At 39.5% G+C, this 21,554-nt stretch overlaps 1 protein-coding gene and 1 long non-coding RNA gene across 5 annotated transcripts in view; one reads left to right on the forward strand and one right to left on the reverse strand.

Moving 5' to 3' along the window:
- The window catches only part of ZFYVE16 (zinc finger FYVE-type containing 16), a 55,883-nt gene extending 38,432 nt beyond the window's left edge, over positions 1-17,451 (reverse strand). For 2 of the 4 annotated variants that reach the window (XM_073234607.1, XM_073234601.1), the window contains exon 1: positions 17,266-17,451. The gene's annotated coding sequence lies outside the window, so the exon portion shown is untranslated. Of the gene's footprint in view, positions 1-16,996; positions 17,134-17,265 lie in introns of those variants that run through there. The other 2 variants (XM_073234602.1, XM_017673818.3) reach the window with 1 other exon arrangement.
- LOC118968631 (uncharacterized) lies at positions 13,999-17,855 on the forward strand. Its single transcript, XR_005056399.2, has 2 exons — positions 13,999-16,793; positions 17,015-17,855. It is a non-coding gene; the product is annotated as an uncharacterized lncRNA (long non-coding RNA).
- The last annotated feature ends 3,699 nt before the right edge of the window (positions 17,856-21,554 follow it).

Below are 21,554 nucleotides of genomic sequence, written 5' to 3' on the forward strand. Positions count from 1 at the left end.
TGATATAAAGAGCTATCAAGCCACAAAATGACATGGATGAATATTAAATGAGTATTGCTAAGAGAAAGAAGCTAGTCTACAAATTCTACATACTGTACAATTCTAACTGTATGACATTCTGGAAAAGGTAGAACTACAGAGACAGTAAACACATCAGTGATTGCCAGGGATCTGTGGGTGGAGGAGGATTAAAGAGGTAAGGCCCGGTGAATTTTCAGGGTGGTGAAACTATTTTGTATGAAACTACAATGATGATGTAAGACACTAAGCATGTCAATACCCACAGAACTTTATAGCACAAAAAATAAACCTCAATGTATATAAATTTTCAAAAATTATTTAAAAGGTTAGGGGGAATACAGAATGTGACAAAAGAGTCTAATGTATTACAAATGTGTAAAATAACCTTACTGAAGGGGGTAAGGGAATGAAGTGCTACCTTTAGAAGTGAGTGGAGTCTGTAAGACTAAACCACAAAAGAACACAAGCATTATTCTCTAGTGATAAAGTTGTTTCCCATGGGGATATGGTTTAACAATTCTGAAACCATCATACATGTATACTGGAGTTGAAATGAAATAAATGGATGGCTAATGGTAGGAGCCAGGTTTCTTACTATTGGAGGGGAAAGTTATAGATAAATAAGGGGAGGAAGCTAAAATGATCCATGCATGTAATAATGGATCTGAGTTGGAGACATCTGTATAAACTCAAGGTTAGCCTAATATGGACAAAGATGGTTACACATCTATGCAAATTTTTTATTTGAAATATTTGTAGATATTAGTATAAACACTGTATCTCTTGCTGTCAGCTGAGAGGACTTTAGAAGCAAGACACCTCAGTGACAAAGCACTGAAACCTTGGCTTCTCCAACAAAAGGAACCAAGGCTCCTTGGAGAAATGGTTGATTCTGAGACTGGGGCAGAATATATACATGAGGAGCACAAAGCATCTTGTAATGCCAGAAAGTAAGAAAGTGCAGGTGCAGGTGAATGTGTGTGCGCATGCGTGTGCGTGCACACACATGCGCACACACACACACACACACACACACACACCACACACACACCCGCAAAAAAAGTGAAGAAGTATGTCAAAGGAACATAGGAGTCAATCAAAAGAGCTCCCAAAGGCCAAAGTTGAAAATTTTGAAAATAAAATAATCCTGGTTTATAACCCAATTCATAAAAAACAGAAACAACTCAGTTCATACTGAGATAAACGAACAATAAATAAATGAGGAGCAAGACACATCTCCAATGCAGAAAAGTTCCAAATGATTTTTGCAGAAATTTTGCTCTCAAGGAAGTAGAATGTAACTCCCCACTCCTTAAGTATGTGCTGCACATAATGACTTTCTTCTAAATACTGTATGGGAATGGAAAAAAAAGAAAATAACTTCACAATGGGGAAACCTGACAGACACTACCTCAAGCTAGAGGATCAAGGTTAACATCAGCATTGATAAATCATGTTGATAGAATGCACCCTATATATGATAGGGTTAGAATGGCACTTTAATCTGTTATCTTCCTCCCAAAACACATTATCTCAAACCAATCATGAGAAAGACCTCAGACAAATTCTGACATTCTATACCTGACTAGTAATTCTCAAAGCTGTCAAGAGTCAAAAACAAAGAATGTCTGAGAAATGGTCACAACCAAGAGGAGCCTAAAGAGACAAGACTGCTCGGTGGTAACAGAGATGGTAATCCAGATGGAATACTGGGAAAGAAAAAGCATATTAAGGAAAAACTGAGTGTGATATAATGAGTTATAAGAAATACATATTTGGAAGAGGGAGCCAAGATGGTGGTGTGAGTAGAGCAGCAGAAATCTCCTCCCAAAACCACATAGATTTATGAAAATATAACAAAGACAACTCTTCCTAAAATAGAGACCAGAGGACACAGGACAACATCCAGACCACATCCACACCTGCGAGAACTCAGCGTCTCACGAACGGGGTAAGATACAAGCCCTGGCCCAGCAGGACCCGAGCGCCCCTCCCCCCAGCTCCTGGCGGGAAGAGAGGAGTCAGAGTGGGAGGGAGAAGGAGCCCAGGACTGCTGAACACCCAGCCCCAGCCATGCGGACCAGACCACAGACACAGTGCATGCATGGGGTCCTGGATACTAGGGAAACAGGGCGGCAGGACCGGTGAGCGGATGCCTGAGGCCAATGCCGGAGAACAAAGAAACGGGAGCGGCCATTTTTTTTTTCCTCTTTTTTTTTTTTTTTTTTTTGCAAGTGCTTTTTGGAAGTCTTAAAGGGACAGGGACCCCAATACTAGGGAAACAGGGCAGCAAGATCGGTGAGCAGGTGCCTGAGACCGGCACCTGAAGACAAAGAAAATCGTGGGTTTTTCTTTTTTTTAATTATTGACTTAATTTTTAATTTTTTAATTTTGTATTTTTTTTTTTTGTTGCTGTTTTTGTTTTGGTTTGGAGAGTGCTTTTTGGAAGTCTTAAAGGGGCAGGGCAGGACACTTAGTCTGGGGGCAGGGAATCTGGGGATCTCTGGGCACTCTAACTCCCTGGACAGCAGAGAGCACGGAGGCCCCTTACGGAGATAAATAGCCTCCCGGCCACTCCCCCTCCAATGGGGCTCCACCATTTAGGAGCCCAAGCCAGGGCACACCCACCGCAACAGCGGAGATAAACTCCATAGCAGCCGGGCAGGAAGCAGAAGACCTGTCTGCACACAGCTGCCCAGCACAAGCCACTAGAGGTCGCTGTTCTCCCAGGAGAGGAAGGCCATAAACCAACAAGAAGGGAAGTTCTTCCAGCCGTCACTCGTGCCAGCTCTGCCAACTATCTCTATCGCCATGAAAAGGCAAAATTTCAGGCAGACCAAGATAACAGAGACAACACCAGAGAAGGAGACAGACCTAACCAGTCTTCCTGAAAAAGAATTCAAAATAAAAATCATGAACATGCTGACGGAGATGCAGAGAAAAATGCAAGAGCAATGGTATGAAGTCCAGAGGGAGATCACAGGTGTCAGGAAGGAGATCACAGAAGTGAAACAAACCCTGGAAGGATTTATAAGCAGAATGGCTAAGATGCAAGAGGCCATTGAAGGAATAGAAACCAGAGAACAGGAATGTATAGTAGCTGACATAGAGAGAGATAAAAGGATCTCCAGGAATGAAACAATACTAAAAGAACTATGTGACCAATCCAAAAGGAACAATATCCATGTTATAGGGGTACCAGAAGAAGAAGACAGAGGAAAAGGGACAGAAAGTGTCTTTAAAGAAATAATTGCTGAAAACTTCCCCAAACTGGGGGAGGAAATAATTGAACAGACCACGGAAATACACAGAACCCCCAACAGAAAGGATCCAAGGAGGACAACACCTAGACACATGATAATTAAAATGGCAAGGATCAAGGACAAGGAAAGAGTTTTAAAGGCAGCTAGAGAGAAAAAGGTCACCTATAAAGGAAAACCCATCAGGCTATCATCAGACTTCTCGACAGAAACCCTACAGGCCACAAGAGAATGGCATGATATATTTAATGCAATGAAACAGAAGGGCCTTGAACCAATGATACTGTATCCAGCACGACTATCATTTAAATATGATGGCGGGATTAAACAATTCCCAGACAAGCAAAAGCTGAGGGAATTTGCTTCCCACAAACCACCTCTACAGGGAATCTTACAGGGACTGCTCTAGATGGGAGCACTCATAAAAAGAGCACAGAACAAAACACCCAACATATGAAGAATGGAGGAGGAGGAATAAGAAGGGAGAGAAGAAAAGAATCTCCAGACAGTGTATATAACAGCTCAATAAGCGAGCTAAGTTAGGCAGTAAGATACTAAAGAGGCTAACCTTGAACCTTTGGTAACCACAAATTTAAAGCCTGCAATGGCAATAAGTACATATCTCTCAATAGTCACCCTAAATGTAAATGGACTTAATGCACCAATCAAAAGACACAGAGTAATAGAATGGATAAAAAAGCAAGACCCATCTATATGCTGCTTACAAGAAACTCACCTCAAACCCAAACACATGCACAGACTAAAAGTCAAGGGATGGAAAAACATATTTCAGACAAACAACAGCAAGAAAGCAGGGGTTGCAGTACTAATATCAGACAAAATAGACTTCAAAACAAAGAAAGTAACAAGAGTTAAAGAAGGACACTATATAATGATAAAGGGCTCAGTCCAACAAAAGGATATAACCATTCTAAATATATATGCACCCAACACAGGAGCATCAGCATATGTGAAACAAATACTAACAGAACTAAAGAGGGAAATAGACTGCAATGCAATCATTTTAAGAGACTTCAACACACCACTCACCCCAAAGGATAGATCCACCGGGCAGAAAATAAGTAAGGACACAGAGGCACTGAACAACACACTAGAACAGATGGACCTAATAGACATCTATAGAACTCTACATTTAAAAGCAACAGGATATACATTCTTCTCAAGTGCACATGGAACATTCTCCAGAACAGATCACATACTAGCCCACAAAAAGAGCCTCAGTAAATTCCAAAATACTGAAATTCTACCAACCAATTTTTCAGACCACAAAGGTATAAAACTTGAAATAAATTCTACAAAGAAAACAAAAACGCTCACAAACACATGAAGGCTTAACAACATGCTTCTAAATAATCAATGGATCAACGAACAAATCAAAATAGAGATCAAGGAATATATAGAAACAAACGACAACAACAACACAAAGCCCCAACTTCTGTGGGATGCAGCGAAAGCAGTCTTAAGAGGAAAGTATATAGCTATCCAGGGACACTTGAAGAAGGAAGAACAATCCCAAATGAATAGTCTAACATCACAATTATTGAAACTGGAAAAAGAAGAACAAATGAGGCCTAAAGTCAGCAGAAGGAGGGACATAATAAAGATCAGAGGAGAAATAAACAAAATTGAGAAGAATAAAACAATAGCAAAAATCAATGAAACCAAGAGCTGGTTCTTTGAGAAAATAAACAAAATAGATAAGCCTCTAGCCAAACTTATTAAAAGAAAAAGAGAATCAACACAAATCAACAGAATGAGAAATGAGAACGGAAAAATCACGACAGACTCCACAGAAATACAAAGAAAACCTATATGCCAACAAGCTGGAAAACCTAGAAGAAATGGACACCTTCCTAGAAAAATACAACCTTCCAAGACTGACCAAGGAAGAAACACAAAAGTTAAACAAACCAATTACAAGCAAAGACATTGAAACCGTAATCAAAAAACTACCCAAGAACAAAACCCCGGGGCCAGACGGATTTACGTTGGAATTTTATCAGACACACAGAGAAGAAATAATACCCATTCTCCTTAAAGTTTTCCAAGAAATAGAAGAGGAGGGAATACTCCCAAACTCATTATATGAAGCCAACATCACCCTAATACCAAAACCAGGCAAAGACGCCACCAAAAAAGAAAATTACAGACCAATATCCCTGATGAATGTAGATGCAAAAATACTCAACAAAATATTAGCAAACAGAATTCAACAGCATATCAAAAGGATCATACACCATGACCAAGTGGGATTCATCCCAGGGATGCAAGGACGGTACAACATTCAAAAATCTATCAACATCATCCACCACATCAACAAAAAGAAAGACAAAAACCACATGATCATCTCCACAGATGTTGAAAAAGCATTTGACAAAATTCAACATCCATTCATGATAAAAACTCTCAGCAAAATGGCTACAGAGGGCAAGTACCTCAACATAATAAAGGCCATATATGATAAACCCACAGCCAACATTATACTGAACAGTGAGAAGCTGAAAGCTTTTCCTCTGAGATTGGGAACAAGACAGGGATGCCCACTCTCCCCACTGTTATTTAACATAGTACTAGAGGTCCTAGCCACGGCAATCAGACAAAACAAAGAAATACAAGGAATCCAGATTGGTAAAGAAGAAGTTAAACTGTCACTATTTGCAGATGATATGATATTGTACATAAAAAACCCTAAAGACTCCACTCCAAAATTACTAGAACTGATATCGGAATACAGCAAAGTTGCAGGATACAAAATTAACACAGAAATCTGTAGCTTTCCTATACACTAACAATGAACCAATAGAAAGAGAAATCAGGAAAACAATTCCCTTCACCATTGCATCAAAAAGAATAAAATACCTAGGAATAAACCTAAGCAAAGAAGTGAAAGACCTATACCCTGAAAACTACAAGTCACTCTTAAGAGAAATTAAAGGGTACACTAACAAATGGAAACTCGTCCCATGCTCGTGGCTAGGAAGAATCAATATCGTCAAAATGGCCATCCTGCCAAAAGCAATATACAGATTTGACGCAATCCTTATCAAATTACCAGCAACATTCTTCAATGAACTGGAACAAATAATTCAAAAATTCATATGGAAACACCAAAGACCCCGAATAGCCAAAGCAATCCTGAGAAAGAAGAATAAAGCAGGGGGGATCTCACTCCCCAACTTCAAGCTCTACTATAAAGCCATAGTAATCAAGACAATGTGGTACTGGCAAAAGAACAGAGCCACAGACCAGTGGAACAGACTAGAGACTCCAGACATTAATCAAACCATATATGGTCAATTAATATTTGATAAAGGAGCCACGGACATACAATGGTGAAATGACAGTCTCTTCAACAGATGGTGCTGGCAAAACTGGACAGCTACATGTAGGAGAATGTAACTGGACCATTGTCTAACCCCATATACAAAAGTAAATTCAAAATGGATCAAAGACCTGAATGTAAGTCATGAAACCATTAAACTTGTGGAAAAAAACATAGGCAAAAATCTCATGGACATAAACATGAGTGACCTCTTCTTGAACATATCTCCCCGGGCAAGGAAACAACAGCAAAAATGAACAGGTGGGACTATATTAAGCTGAAAAGCTTCTGTACAGCAAAAGACACCATCAATAGAACAATAAGGAACCCTACAGTATAGGAGAATATATTTGTAAATGACAGATCCCATAAGGGCTTGACATCCAAAATAGATAAAGAGCTCACACGCCTCAACAAACAAAAATCAAATAATCCAATTAAAATATGGGCAGAGGAACTGAACAGACAGTTCTCCAAAAAAGAAATACAGATGGCCAACAGACACATGAAAAGATGCTCCACATCACTAATTATCAGAGAAATGTAAATTAAAACTACAATGAGGTATCACCTCACACCAGTAAGGATGGCTGCCATCCAAAAGACAAACAACAACAAATGTTGGCGAGGCTGTGGAGAAAGGAGAACCCTCCTACACTGCTGGTGGGAATGTAAATTAGTTCAGCCATTGTGGAAAACAGTATGGAGGTTCATCAAAATGCTCAAAACAGACTTACCATTTGACCCAGGTATAACCACTCCTAGGAATTTACCCTAAAAATGCAGCAATCAAGTTTGAGAAAGACAGATGCATCCCTATGTTTATCGCAGCACTATTTACAATAGCCAAGAATTGGAAGCAACCTAAATGTCCATTGGTAGATGAATGGATAAAGAAGATGTGGTACATATACACAATGGACTACTACTCAGCTATAAGAAGAGGGCAAATCCTACCATTTGCAGCAACATGGATGGACCTGGAGGGTATTATGCTCAGTGAAATAAGCCAAGCAGAGAAAGAGAAATACCAAATGATTTCAGTCATCTGTGGAGTATAAGAACAAAGGAAAAACTGAAGGAACAAAACAGGAGCAGAATTACAGAACCCAAAAATGGACTAACAGTTACCAAAGGGAAAGGGACTGGGGAGGATGGGTGGGTAGGGAGGGATAATGGGGGGAAGAAGAAAGGGGGTATTAAGATTAGCATGGATGGGGGAGGGAGAAAGGGGAGGGCTGTACAACACAGAGAAGACAAGTAGTGATTCTACAACATTTTGCTATGCTGATGGACAGTGACTATAAAGGGGTTTATGGGGGGACCTGGTATAGGGGAGAGCCTAGTAAACATAATATTCTTCATGTAAGTGTAGATTAAGGATAAATAAAAGAAAAGGGGTTTACTCCTTGATAGGATAAAACTAACTGTAAATCAACAATTAATGCATACTTTAAATATCCTTAATTTTGATCACTTAAAGGGTGTCAGATGATCGGCTATGGAGGTACACTTTTCTGATAATATTCCTTTCTCTTAAAAAAAAAAAGCAGTTCCTGTGTGGTGACCTCCAATGAGCTCTACACAATGGTATAAAGGGCATATCAAAGTGTGGGCAAAAAGGGTCTCTTTGTGTTTATACAGAGGATCATAGCCTAATTTGGCTACCCATTAAATGAACTTAGATACGATATGAAGAAGAACTTCCAACATCAGCACTCTCTGGAAGACTCATACCAGAAGATGATCATCAAAAAACCTCAACAAAGATCCAGGCGATACTGCAGTTGTAGCTGCATCCATCCCACCGGTTCCCTGGACTTGCCATTGGAATGAAGAAGGAGATATCTAAGCTGGCCTGTGCTTTCAGTAAAACAACAAATTTGACTGGATCTATACTGTTGGAACTCAACAAAGAATTAGGAGAAGTGCAAGTTGTAGCGCTCCAAAATCTTACAATTACAGACTATCTAGTGTTAAAAGAACATATGGGATGTGAACAGTTCCTAGGAACGGGTTGTTTTAATTTGTCTGTTTTCTATCAGACTGTTCAAGTACAGTTGGACAATATCCATCATATCATAGATAAATTTTCACAAATGCCTAGGGTGCCTAACTGGTTTTCTTGGCTTCACTGGAGATGGCTGGTAATTATAGATCTGCTTTGGTTATGTAACTGTATTCCTATTATGTTAATGTGTGTGTGCAACTTAATTAGTAGTTTAAAACCTATACATGCTTAAGTTACTCTACAAGAAGATATGTCAAAGAAATAATCTATCCTTCCATGTTTTCTTCCGTCTGCTACCTCTATAGCTTTTCTTCTTCCTTCCTAATTACAACCCTTAAATAGAATTCGTGCCTCATATCGAATTTACCGAGTATCATAATTCCTCCAAGTGGTAAAGATACCTCAAGACAAATGCTGGGCATAGAAACCACAGGGCATAAATCTGCAAAGAAGTAAAAAGCTAACCTTTTCAAACAATATGGCTTCTCTCTCACTTACCAACTTTACATCTCCCTGTATGGCCCCGGAAGATGACTGGTTAGCCAGAGACGGGTAAGATTCCTCAAGGGAGGAACAACCTAAGACAGGCACAGTTGCAGGGGGGCCATCAGGTGAGAAATTGGGGATCAACAGTGGTGAGGCTTAGAACCTCACACCCCCTGTTTTGAGAGAAATCTTCTGCATCCGTGGATATTTTAATGCCCCTGTCTAGCTTGGATAACACATAGTCTATAGGCTCACACCTGATCATCTACATTTGCTCTCTTACAACACTAAACTATGTTTTCTACCTTTATCTTGCATCCACCTACCACTTCAGCATTTTATTAAAAATAAAAATAATAATAATAATAAAGGGAGAAATGTGGGATCCACATATAAATTAAGTATAAAAATCAAACAAATATTCATATTTGACCTGATTGTTTATAGTTCATAATGCGTGATCAAAACCAAAAGTTTCTGTGATGACTGCCCTTGTACTGTTCACCATGGAAGAACTTATTCACTATGTAAGAATTCGTTCACCATGTAAGAACTTGTTCATTATGCTTCAGAAGGTTGGAGACTGATGAGAATTAGGCTTGAGATGGATTAATGATTGTGCATTGAGCATTGACTCCCCTATACAGAATTTTATTGTTGTTAACAACCATTTGATCAATTAATATGAGAGATGCCGTCTCAAAAAAAAAAAGAAAGAAAGAAATATTTGGTCAGTCAGATGGCCAAATATACACTTCCCAGGTATGTCTGGTCTTCATCCACAGTTCCTGAAAACACTGCAGAGTTTTAAAGATGAAATGGGTGTTTTGCCATGTTAATGACACTTTGGACCCCACCCAAGCATGGGGGCTGGAAGTTGAATCACCAAATGGCCAATAATTTAGTCAATCATGCCTATACACTGAAGCCCTCACAAAAACCCCTGAGAAGAATTTCTCTCTGCTCTGCTCTGCTCAGTTGGATGCTGCTTCTCAGTTGAGGAGAGCTTCTATGCTTGGGGAACCAGAATGCCTCCATGTGCCACTAAGCTAGGCCCCAAGCTCCACAAGGATAGAAGCTCTTTCATTGGGACCTTGCCCTATGAATCTCGTCATCTGGCTGTTAACTTGTATCGTTTAAGGTATCCTTTATTACACTGGTAAGTGTAAGTGTTTTCCTGAGTTCTGTGAGCTAGTCTAGCAAATTAATTGAACCTAAGGGGGTGGTCATTGAAACCTTCAAATCTGTAGCCGATAGGTCAGAAGCACAGGTAACTGCCTGGGGCTTATGACCGGTGTCTGGAGTGGGAGGTTGTAAATCCAGGGAGAGGAAATCCCGGGAAAAAATACCTCTAAAAACCGAAATCAGTCAAAGGAAGAAATAAAGTTTAAAACCCATTTATTGCTTACAGACTGCAGTCCAGGGCCGTCTCACTCCTCTGCTCCTAGAGAAGCAAACAAGCAAGCAAGCAAGCAAGCCCCTCCCTTTAAATTCTCAGGTTCAGACACACCCTCAGTTGCCCAGGTAATTTTCCCCAATGACATGGAGAAGAACTTCTCTCCACCCCTGAGGATATGCAAATGCACTAAAGCCAGGCGAGATACTCTGGAAATGTTACAATTTTACCCATGGAGGTGAAGGGTAGTCTTATAGGACCTAGCCCTTAAACTGGGGAATCTGGTGCTATCTCTGGGCAAATAGAATCAGAATTGAGTTCCTGGACATGCTGCTCGTGTTCAAGAATTGCCTGGTGTTACTATGTATGGGAAGACCCCATCCCTTGTACTTAAGAGACACTGGAATCTGGTCTGGGAACCCAAATGGAGTTATACCATTACTACTGTGCAAATATTGTTATTGTTATGTATATATGTAGGAAAAGACACCATCTCATTTGGTGTCAGAGGAGTGGGATTCGCACTGAGGAAATCTAAATGAGGTATGGTCTTTAGTTCTAAAAGAAAGAGATTATTTTAAAAAATGAAAAAGGATTGGAAAATGAAGTTGAGAAAATATCCTAGAAAGTAGAAAGAAGAAAGGGATGGAAAACAGGAGAAAAGAGAAAATGAGAGAATCAATTTAATGAGGTCCCAATATTCAAAAAACAAGAAATCTAGAAAGTGTAGGAAGAACAAAAAAAAAAAGTTGTCAAATAAAATGCCTAAGAACTGAAAGATATGGTCTCCAGGTGGCAAGGGTCCATTTATGGCCTGTGGGTAAAATTGTAGTATTTCCAGAATATCTCGCCTGGCTTTAGTATATCTACATATCAATAGACGTTCAGAGGTGGAAAGAAGTATGGCTTTAGTGCATTTGCATCTTTCTCAGGGGTGGAGAAGTGCATCTCCATATCAATGGGTGATTACCTGGGCAACAGAGGGCTTATCTGTACCTGAGAGGTGAGGGGGAGGGCTGGTGTGGTTGCTGCTTGAGCAGAGAAGATGGCCTGGGACTGCAGTTTGTGAGCAATAAACAGGTTTTAAACTTTATTTCTCCCTTTGACTGATTTTGGTTTTTAGAGGTATTTTGCCCCGGGAATTCCTCTCCCTGGACTTACAATTGGCGTAGTCAGCAGAATTCCTGTGAACCCGAAATCTGTCATAATAGGTGTGACCTTTTGGAGGGCTGCCCCTAGAAATGATGGGGAGAAGTGGTGCTCGCGCCGAGGGACATCTGTCTACACTCGTGTGGTCATGGAGGTGCCACCACCACTGCTGGCCACGCTGACCCCGGCCCGTGGCCCGAGCCTAAGGCTACTGCTTCTGCCACTGCTGCTGCTCTTGCTGCTGGCCGGAGCCTGGCCACAACTATGGAAAGGAGCAGAGGTCCGGGTCACCTTGATAGAGAAGCAACTGGCTGCTGTGTACGATGCCTTGCTGACTACGGAGCCCATCACTGGAACAGCTCTGACCAAGGTAATAACCTCCTATCCCATTGCAGGGTGGGTGTAAGACTGGACCCAAAGGCCACAGAGTGGCATGGCACAGACACCTCAAAAGACAATGTGGGCCCATCGGTGTGGCTTGTCTTTCACCTTTGAAGAAGTCAGCTGAGCCCAGAAGGAGTGCCCTGCACATTGTGCAGATCAGCAAACCACCAAGAGGGGCCTAGAGCATCTCTCTGCAGCCTATGGTCAGTCGCCGGTTACTGAGAGTGATTGAGGTACCCACTTTATTGGACATGTGTTGTATGGATGGATGCAGCAATTAGGAGTAATATGGACATGGCCCTGGACATTTGAACACATGGATCGGCGATGGCTGGCTCTTCTGGCACCTTGGGGAAAAGGCCTGGAAGCTGGCCTTCTGTATATTCCTGTAATAACAGCAAATTGGCCCCAGACAATCATGGTTATTTGCTTCTACAGTCTTTGTGACCTGGATGCGCCCCCTGGCTGCAGCTGCCACGTGATGGCTGGAATGGACAAGCTTTGGACTTAATCTGCATGGGACTTTGAACCTAGCTGAATCCTCTGGCTTGAGAATTATGATTGTGTTGCTGTTGTCAAGAAAATAATGTTTAAAGAGAGGCTTGACTTTGTCTAATGTTTGGTAAAAGTTTTGTGAGCAGTCTAGCATGACTGTTAGGAATGAGTAAACAAGTGTAGAAATATATTTTGTGCTTAGTGAGAGATTGTGCTGTAAAGTACATTTACTTAATCTGCATAGGCTGAATCCTCTGGCTTGAGGATTATCAAGATTTTATTGCTGTTGCTATTGCATGTTACTAGATTGGTCGGAAGAGAGAGATCGAGTAAATTGTAAGGCGAGATTTCTGGAGGGGTGGATTTTGGGTAAAATTGTAGTATTTCCAGAATATCTCGCCTGGCTTTAGTATATTTGCATATCAACAGGCGTTCAGAGGTAGAAAGAAGTATGGCTTTAGTGCATTTGCATCTTCCCTCAGGGATGGAGAAGTGCATCTCCATATCAATGGGTGATTATCTGGGCAACAGAGGGCTTATTTGTACCTGAGAGGTGAGGGAGGGGGGGCCGGTGTGGTTGCTGCTTGAGCAGAGAAGAAAGAAGGCCTGGAACTGCAGTTTGTGAGCAATAAACAGGTTATAAACTTTATTTCTCCCTTTGACCGATTTTGGTTTTTAGAGGTATTTTGCCCCAGGAATTCCTCTCCCCGGACTTACACAGCCCAATACAATGAATGAAAAACCCTTAAACCAAACCACATCATTATGAAATTTCAGAATACCAGGGGAGTTTAAGAGAAGATCACACCATTTCAAATTGTAATCTGCATTCTCCACCTCTCCTTTCCCCTACACTGTTGACCTTCCCATCCCACACTGCTCTCCTTTTTTTCCTTTCAAATGTACTTAGTTATGCTGCAATTTCTAACATTTTGTATGATATATTACATTTGTTGTTTACCATCTGGAACAATTCCTACCTCTGTGAATTTAACTCTATAAAGATAGAAAGCTTGTATTTTTATTCACCCATATATTCAATGTATCTTGACCAGTGTCTGCCACATAAAAGATGCTTACTACATACTTAGTGAAGAAATATAAAAGTTTCCGGAGAGAAATCCAACGCAAAATATAAGATATACTCCCTATCCTAAACAAGTTTATGTGTTCATATGATGACCTATTTTAGGTGATATTTTTACTTGGTCATTTATGTACTCTCATATTTACAACAAAATGCTACAATGTTTACAAAAAATGGTTCTTAAAAATGTCTTCATGATAAACAACAAAATTGGCAGCAACATGGGAGATTAACCAGAAAACCAACAAAACCAATAATGAGATTCCTAAAATGATTAAGGTGAGAGATGATGATGGCCTGAATTTAGACAGTGCAGAGTAGATGAAAGCATAGATGCAAAAGTGGATAAAGAATGGGGAAGTTCTGGAGAGTGAAAACAAGGGAGAAAGGTAGAATTACTGCCAGGTTTCCATCACTGGTGACTGGGTAGACAGGTACCACTGACTATAACAGGCAACATGAGGAGGAAGACTGAGGGAAAACATGAGCTCACATCTGGACTGTTCTTTGAAGTACACTGAGGACATCCTGGGGGAGATGTCCGATAGGCAGCTGAATATAAGGATCTGAAATGCAGGAGGGAAGTCTGAGATAGATAAAAAGATTTGGGAATTGGCAGCAAATAGCTGTTACTGGATGAGATCACCTAGGAAGAAAATTTCTTAAGACAGGAGCCTGACATCAAAGAACTAAAGATCACAATTGGTGTTCCTAAAGCCACTCCGGATAAAACTTTGCCCAGAGTCACATGTATGTACTTCCATAGAAAAACATCCAATATACAATGTTAAATGACAAAAAAAAAAAAAAAAAAGATTGCAAAACTTCATGCATAAAACAAACCCATTTTTACAAACAAGTCATTAAAATAGTGTTAGCAAAGGCATAGGAAAAATACAGAGGAGCAAACACCAAACTATTAATAATAGTATTTATCTGAGATTATGAGAGCCCTTCATATCTCCATTATGTGTCTCTATAGTATACTACTTTTTTTTACAAGTATATACTATTTTGCAAAAAGGAAAACAAAGATAATTTTGTTCCTTTCCTAAAAAAAAATATAGCTTATGTATCCATATAACAACTATAATAAAAATCTGTTAGAAAACACTTGGACACCAGACTATAAACTGTCAAATATGAACTAGTAAGATTAAGAAAAAATGTTCAGTGAACGATTTCCACTATCAAAGTAATGCAAACTAAAACACCATTTGTTTGCCTACTAACAGAATTTTTTTTAATAGTAGAAGTACTCAATGTTGGTAAGGGTGTGATAAAGAGTGCATCTCAGAGCTGCTTATAGTAAGTAAACTGGCACACACTCAGGGAAAAAACGTGACAAATATGTATCAACAGACTAAAAAGGATTCCCAACCTCTAACAATTACCTTTGGAAATTGAAGAAAATAATTCCAAACAACTGAAAAAAAGCAAGGATACTTCACCAAACCACTAACTGAAACAATCTAAACGCCAATATTAGAACACAACAAATTATGCAGACATCAAAAGTAATGTTTATGTCTATCAACACTTAAAAAAAAAGTATATACTCTATGACCTAGCAATCTACTTTTAGGAATACACTAGCACTTGTGCACGAGAACACATCACAAAGAACTTTTAATGCTACAACATTTATAACAGTGTAAAACTGCAGAAGAACCTAACAGCTCATCAATACAAAAATGGTTAAATCAGTTTTCTCAAACTGTGTGGCCTGAGAGCACCTGAAAGACCATAAGAGCTTTCTAGGGGGTCTTTTAAGTCCTTCCTTTTCCAAATACCTATCTATGTAAGGCTGGATTTTCTTAATATGCTTCAGCCTAAACCAAATAGCACACCAGATTGGAGGGAAAAGCAAATATAAGAATCCAACTGTCTTATAAAGCCAGACATTAAGTGACCTGCAAAAAAGTAAAACAATGCCACCCTTCTCACTAAATTTTTTGAACTATAGTTATTTTCTAAAAATATTTACAGTATATAATGGGTTTATTATTTTTAATGGAAAAAATAATTTAAAGATTCTAAGTTTAATTGAAATATACTGCATTTGAAAAAACTCTTAATCTTCAATAATTTTTAAGTGTGTAAAGAGATCCTGAGACCTACTGGTTTAAATAAATCGTGATAACACCATATTATGTAACATTATGATTGGAGATGATAATCTAGTAGGATTTTAACATTATCTGAAATATAACTTTCAAAAGCTTTTTTGTTCATGTATTACTTGTGTTACCAAAAATAAGTTGTTTATGAAGTTTTTTAAAAACATGAGGAAATGCTTAACATACAATTTTAATCAAGAAATGCAGGCATTCCAACCATATATGAAAATCTCATCATCTTAAGGAAATGCCATAGAAACAACGACTCAAAAGTAAAAAGAATAGTAACTGCGGTGGATTACTTTTAAATGGTAGTAATTATTTTTCCTTATTATTTATTATATTAAAACATTTTTTGATACTAAGCATGCAGTTTAATATCCAGGGGAGGAAAAAAAAAGAAATTGGGTTAAAAAAATCATAGAGTTCTACTGGATCAAACCATTAAACTTTGCCAATTCAAAAGACAAGCTTAAAATAATAAATCAAGGAACCTAATGTGACAAATTGCCTATTTGGTTAAATAAAAAATATTAACCTACCCAATTTATGGACTGACTTCCATACTAGTCAAACTAACAACACTTAGTCTGCCATATAACAATCTGCAATCACGGTAGTACAAATAAGTTAACAGATAAAAAGTTAGGTCATCTGAGAATTTTCCAAAGGTACCAAAAAAAAGGTAGTGTTAAGGTATACTACTACCACATCCTTCTGGTCTAAAACAATGAGAAAAGGCATCGGTACAAGAATGGGCTTTGAAGGAGCACTCGGCAGCGGTGACAAACTCGTCTGCGGGGACCGAGTCCTTGCAGCGCTGAGGCTACCCCTGCGCGGTAACGACAGTCGCCTCCCGAAAGCGAAGCTTCCCCAGGCAGGACAGGCGACCCTAGGGGTGCTTCTGCCCCCACTCGCTGCGGCCAGCGGGGGCGCTCCCCTGGCCGCGCCGAGCCCTGGGGGCGCGAGTGGGTGGGAGCCTGCAAACGGCCGCCGACACTGCCCTCCCTGCCAGGTCCGACCGTCCAGGCTCCACAGAGGGTAAGGAGGTTTGAGGGCCGTGATTCCCCTGCAGGCTCATGAGTCTCGGAAAGGGAACAAGAAAGGGGCCCTGGCTCGGCCCTTGAGGCAGAGGAGGACCAGACCCGGCGCCCAGATCGGCGTGTCCAGCGGCCAACCCGCCTTCTCCCTGAGTGCAGCAGGGGTGAGGAGAGGCCAAGATGCCTAGTACTAGGGGCTCTTACCTCCCCACACCCCTGCAGAGTGCTCAAGGGACTCGATGCGCTGCGGCACTGAGGACTGACGAGCCACACCCGCTGGGAGTCCCAGGAGAGCAGGACCTCCGCTCAAGGTTTGTTTTCCCCACCGACCGGGGAGGAGCAGAAAGCGCAGGCGCAGAGGAGGCTTTCCTGGGGCTCACACGCCCAGTCCCTCCGCGTCCGCAGCCTTCGCCAGTCCCCGGCGCCTGCGCGCTGCTCCGCGGGGTTTGAGCCCCGGGCGCTGGGCTTCTTACCGGAAGTGCTTGAGCAGGTTCTGAGGTGCCAGGAGCTCGAAGATCGGCCTTGGCTTCCCACTAGACACCCGGGATCCGGAATCCAGAGGCGATCCGCGTCAGTGTCAGGCTTCCTTTGCCCTTCTTTGACCTAGACGTAGCTTACTCCGCCCCCCAGCCTCCTGCATCCACCGAGCAGCCACCGTGCCTCGGCGTGACACAGCCGCCTGCCTCGGCGTGACACAGCCGCCTACCTCGGACACTTCCGCCTGCTCCGGACACTTCCGCTCGCTGAGCAGCTAACCCGGCCTGCTGCCCGCGCTGCTGTACTCTGGGAGAACCTCATTTTTTACTTCAGACTGGTTTCGCAACTCACCTGTCACCCCTATTGGTTTTGCAACTGTCTCTCACTCCCGGCCGCAACGAAAATGCTCCCAACCCATCACAGAGCTTCAGGTCCTCCCTGCTGACTGACCATTCCCAACGGCTCTGCCTTTCTCCCTAGTTGCCTTAGTTCTGCTTTTCTAAGAGTGAAGACAAGAACAGCTGCCTCCCTTGTTCAAAAACAAATCTAACTAATCTGGAGAAATAAATGCCACTCGTGATGCTTATTTGTGCTTGTTGAGTTTTACTCTTTTTACCACAAATTTACTATAAATGAGGGAAGAAGTGACATCTGTAAGATCAGGCTTTCATTACAGACGGGGAAATGTATTCATCAGTTACCAGAAAGTTTTAGCAGCTCAAGACTCATACTGGTCTTTCAAAAATTTGAAGAGTTGTATCTGAGGAATATTTCAATCAGAAGTAATTTGTAGTGAAAGATTTGAGAAACAGGGTTCAAATCCGAACTTGACAATATACAGCTACAGTTTGTGATCCTCCAAAGATATTTAATCTTCATTATCTTTCTCTGATCTTGGTTTTCCTAAACTCTAACAAGAAATTGTGTGGTGTTAGTTTAACAGTGAAACTTTTATTGACTGCTTAAAATAATTTATTGAGCATCAGCTATGTGACACTGTTGGATGCTTTGCATACAGTATCTTATTTAATCCTAAATAAGATTAATTTTACAAAGTGCAATATGCATTTCCTCTAGTTTAGGTGTTGTTCACAGATAATTAAAATAGGGTTACTGCCCTTATGGAACTTCAGTCTACATCACACACTCATCTATATACAAGTGCATGTTTGGGATTTAAGTATTTGTGTAGTGCAGTGTGAGGACAAAGAATAGGAATAGAGAACACCAAGACCTTAACTAGATAAATGAAAAATATATATATACATGAATGGTCAATTCACAAAATAGGAAATTTAAATGTCTACTACATACTTTATTAATGTTCCAGCTCATTAACAATGAAGGCAAAAAAGAGATAATTTCCCTGGATCTAATTAGTTTGCTTAAAATGTGAATAAAGTTCATTGGTGAGGGTAGAGTGAAATGATCACTCATAGCCTGTTTGGGATTAAAATTAAGACAAAGATTTTGGAAAGTCATTTATCAAATCAAATGTACACATAACTTAATTCAATAATTTCCCTTCTGGAAATTAAAAGGAAATATTCCAGAATACAAAGATATATATGGAATAACAATAAAGTAAACAAGGTATCAAAAACTCAAGCCATACCAATGCAATTGTACTTTGTATCACCTATTTATGTATGTTTCCTCTATGCAGTACATTATTCTAGGAGATGTAAGAATTATAAAGATAGATAATTGATGATTTTTGCCCTGAAGAAGTTCACAGTCCACTGTATCACTTTTTTTATTTACTAAGAAATACTTGAGAAGTTGCAGCAGACCTTTGTGCAGCTTCTTGGTCAATTAAATTTCCTGTGATTTCCTTTGCTGATTGAAATGAAAAAGAAATCTGCACATCAAATGTAGTGTCAAAATATTAATGAAAAAGAGTCCTTACAAATTTTGAGCAATAATTGCTGAAAATTTCCATGTGTCATCTGACTTCTAAAGATCCCAATCTATAACTAAATTGTTTCTGGACTTGAGAAAATCATCCCAATTGTAACATATTTGGCCAGTTTATTCCTTAGACTAACTAGTCATTGCTTGCATCATGAACAGTTTTTATTATTTTGAAAAGTAACCAGAATCATGATGATGTTAAGAGGCTTAAATTCCAAAGTAACATGAACTTCCAAAGCTGTTCCCTTTTCATAAGTAATCTGGGTGGAGAAAATAAGAAGCAAACGAAAATAACTATCGCTATGATTCATTTGTTTCACGACTGGTCTTACACTACCTGGTTTTTTAGAACAAGGGATTCATTGTTGCAAAACGCAGAATATGACCAGGAACTGTTAGTTAACCATTGGTATTTAAATACAATATAACCGTGTTAAAAACATCATGTTAGGACTCCATAGCATCTTACTATGCTGATAGATAGTAACTGCAATGGTGTGGGGGATGGGGAGTGACAACTTGATAATATGGGTGAATGTTGAAACCACAATGTTGCTGAAACCAAATTCATAAGATTGTATATCAATAATACTTTAATAAAAACACTCATGTTACATGGTAAATGGCTAAAACTCTTTTTTAAAAAAATTATTTACTGGTCCAGGGCCAATTAGGTCAGCTATTAGAGCAATGTCACTAATGAAGAAATTATTACAGTTTTAGTGACCATGAAAGCTAGTTTTAAAAAATGCATTGAAAAGGTTTGGAAGGAAATCCACTAAAATATGAACTGTGGTTATCTTTGGGAGGTGAAATTATGAGTGATTTCTTCCCCTCCTATTTTTCTGTATTTTCCAAGCTTTTTGTTTGTTTGTTTTTGTTTTGTACAACGAGAACATATTACTTTAACAATACAAAAAGAAAAGTGGGACATTTCCTTTTAAAAAGTATTGCTGAATTCATAATTGAATCAACTAATTACCTTACATTTATTATGAAATCTCTGCAAATAATTTATTACATGACTGTGAGTCCTGAAAGAGAAATAACCCCACAGGATGGATGAGCACTTGTATCTGGATATTGTTTTAGAGGTGACAACAAGGTACAGTCCCAAGGCTGAAGTATGATACAGCTTCAACACTATGACACAGATTCTCTTAGGAAGGAAGTCAGAATGCTTTGCCAAATATTTCCACTTCTGCTGTTTTCTGGGCATGATGTCAATGTACCTCCTGGCCTCCTCATAGCTGAATAGGCCATGTGACTGAATGAGCAAATGAACTGTAAGAAGTGACATGTGTCTTTCTAGAATGGAATTTTTACTCACCAGTATGAGATACTCCAAAGCCTACTTTCCCTCTGGTACTACCAGTAGGCAAGGCTTGGTAACCGTGGCTGTTCCATCAGTCTGAGTCCTTGAGAGATTCCAGTGAACAGAATATTTCTAGATAAGAAATAAACCTAGTTGTTATATGCCACTGAGATCTTAGGGGTGATGTGTTACTGCAGCACAGCTTAGCCTGTCATGGCAGATAAATTTTATTTTATGCCTGGAGTTTTGGGGTGGCTGTTCTGAATGATACACTTAGAAAAGACCTCAGTGAGGCTATCTGTGGCAGCATTGTTCCCTAATGTATTTTTCCTTCACAAGAAAAATTGCTCTATACTCATTATAATTTGCCAAATACATTTTGCTGTAAATGCATACTTAACTCTACTACTTCTCAAAGTATAATGAAATTTTTTTTACACTTTTAAGTTTTTTATTATGAAAAAATGTCAATCACAGATGAAAGTGAAAAGAATTCTGTGCAATAAACTCAGCTTCAACATCAACAACTCCTGGTCACAAATCTTATTTTACCTATAAACTCACCCACTCTACTCCTCATCCCAAAACTAGATTCTTCTGAGACTACCTTATTTATTTTATCTTTCCATCTCTAAATTTTTCTATACATATATTTAAAAGATAACACTTTGCCAAGTAGAATGATAATGCAGTGAACTCCCTTTTACCCAATATTATCATCTAGCTTCAATATAGACAAATTTGTTTCATTTATACCTTAACCCACCCATATTATTTTGAAGCAAATCCCCTATGTCATATCATTTCATCCATAAATAAGTCAAGATATATTTATAAAATGAAACAACTCTTTATAAAAACATAACAATACCATTACACACCTGAAAATTTAACAGTAATTCTTAAATAATACCAAATATTTAGACACTGGTATTCATATTAGCAATTGTTTAATAAATGTTATAATTTTTAAATAGTTTGTGTGAATCAAAATCCAAATATCAACATATTGAGATTGGTTGATGTCTAATAATATTTCTTCTTTTTTGTTCCTCG

This window comes from Manis javanica, chromosome 1 (assembly GCF_040802235.1).
Source record: "Manis javanica isolate MJ-LG chromosome 1, MJ_LKY, whole genome shotgun sequence".
NCBI classification, from domain to species: Eukaryota; Metazoa; Chordata; class Mammalia; order Pholidota; family Manidae; genus Manis; species Manis javanica.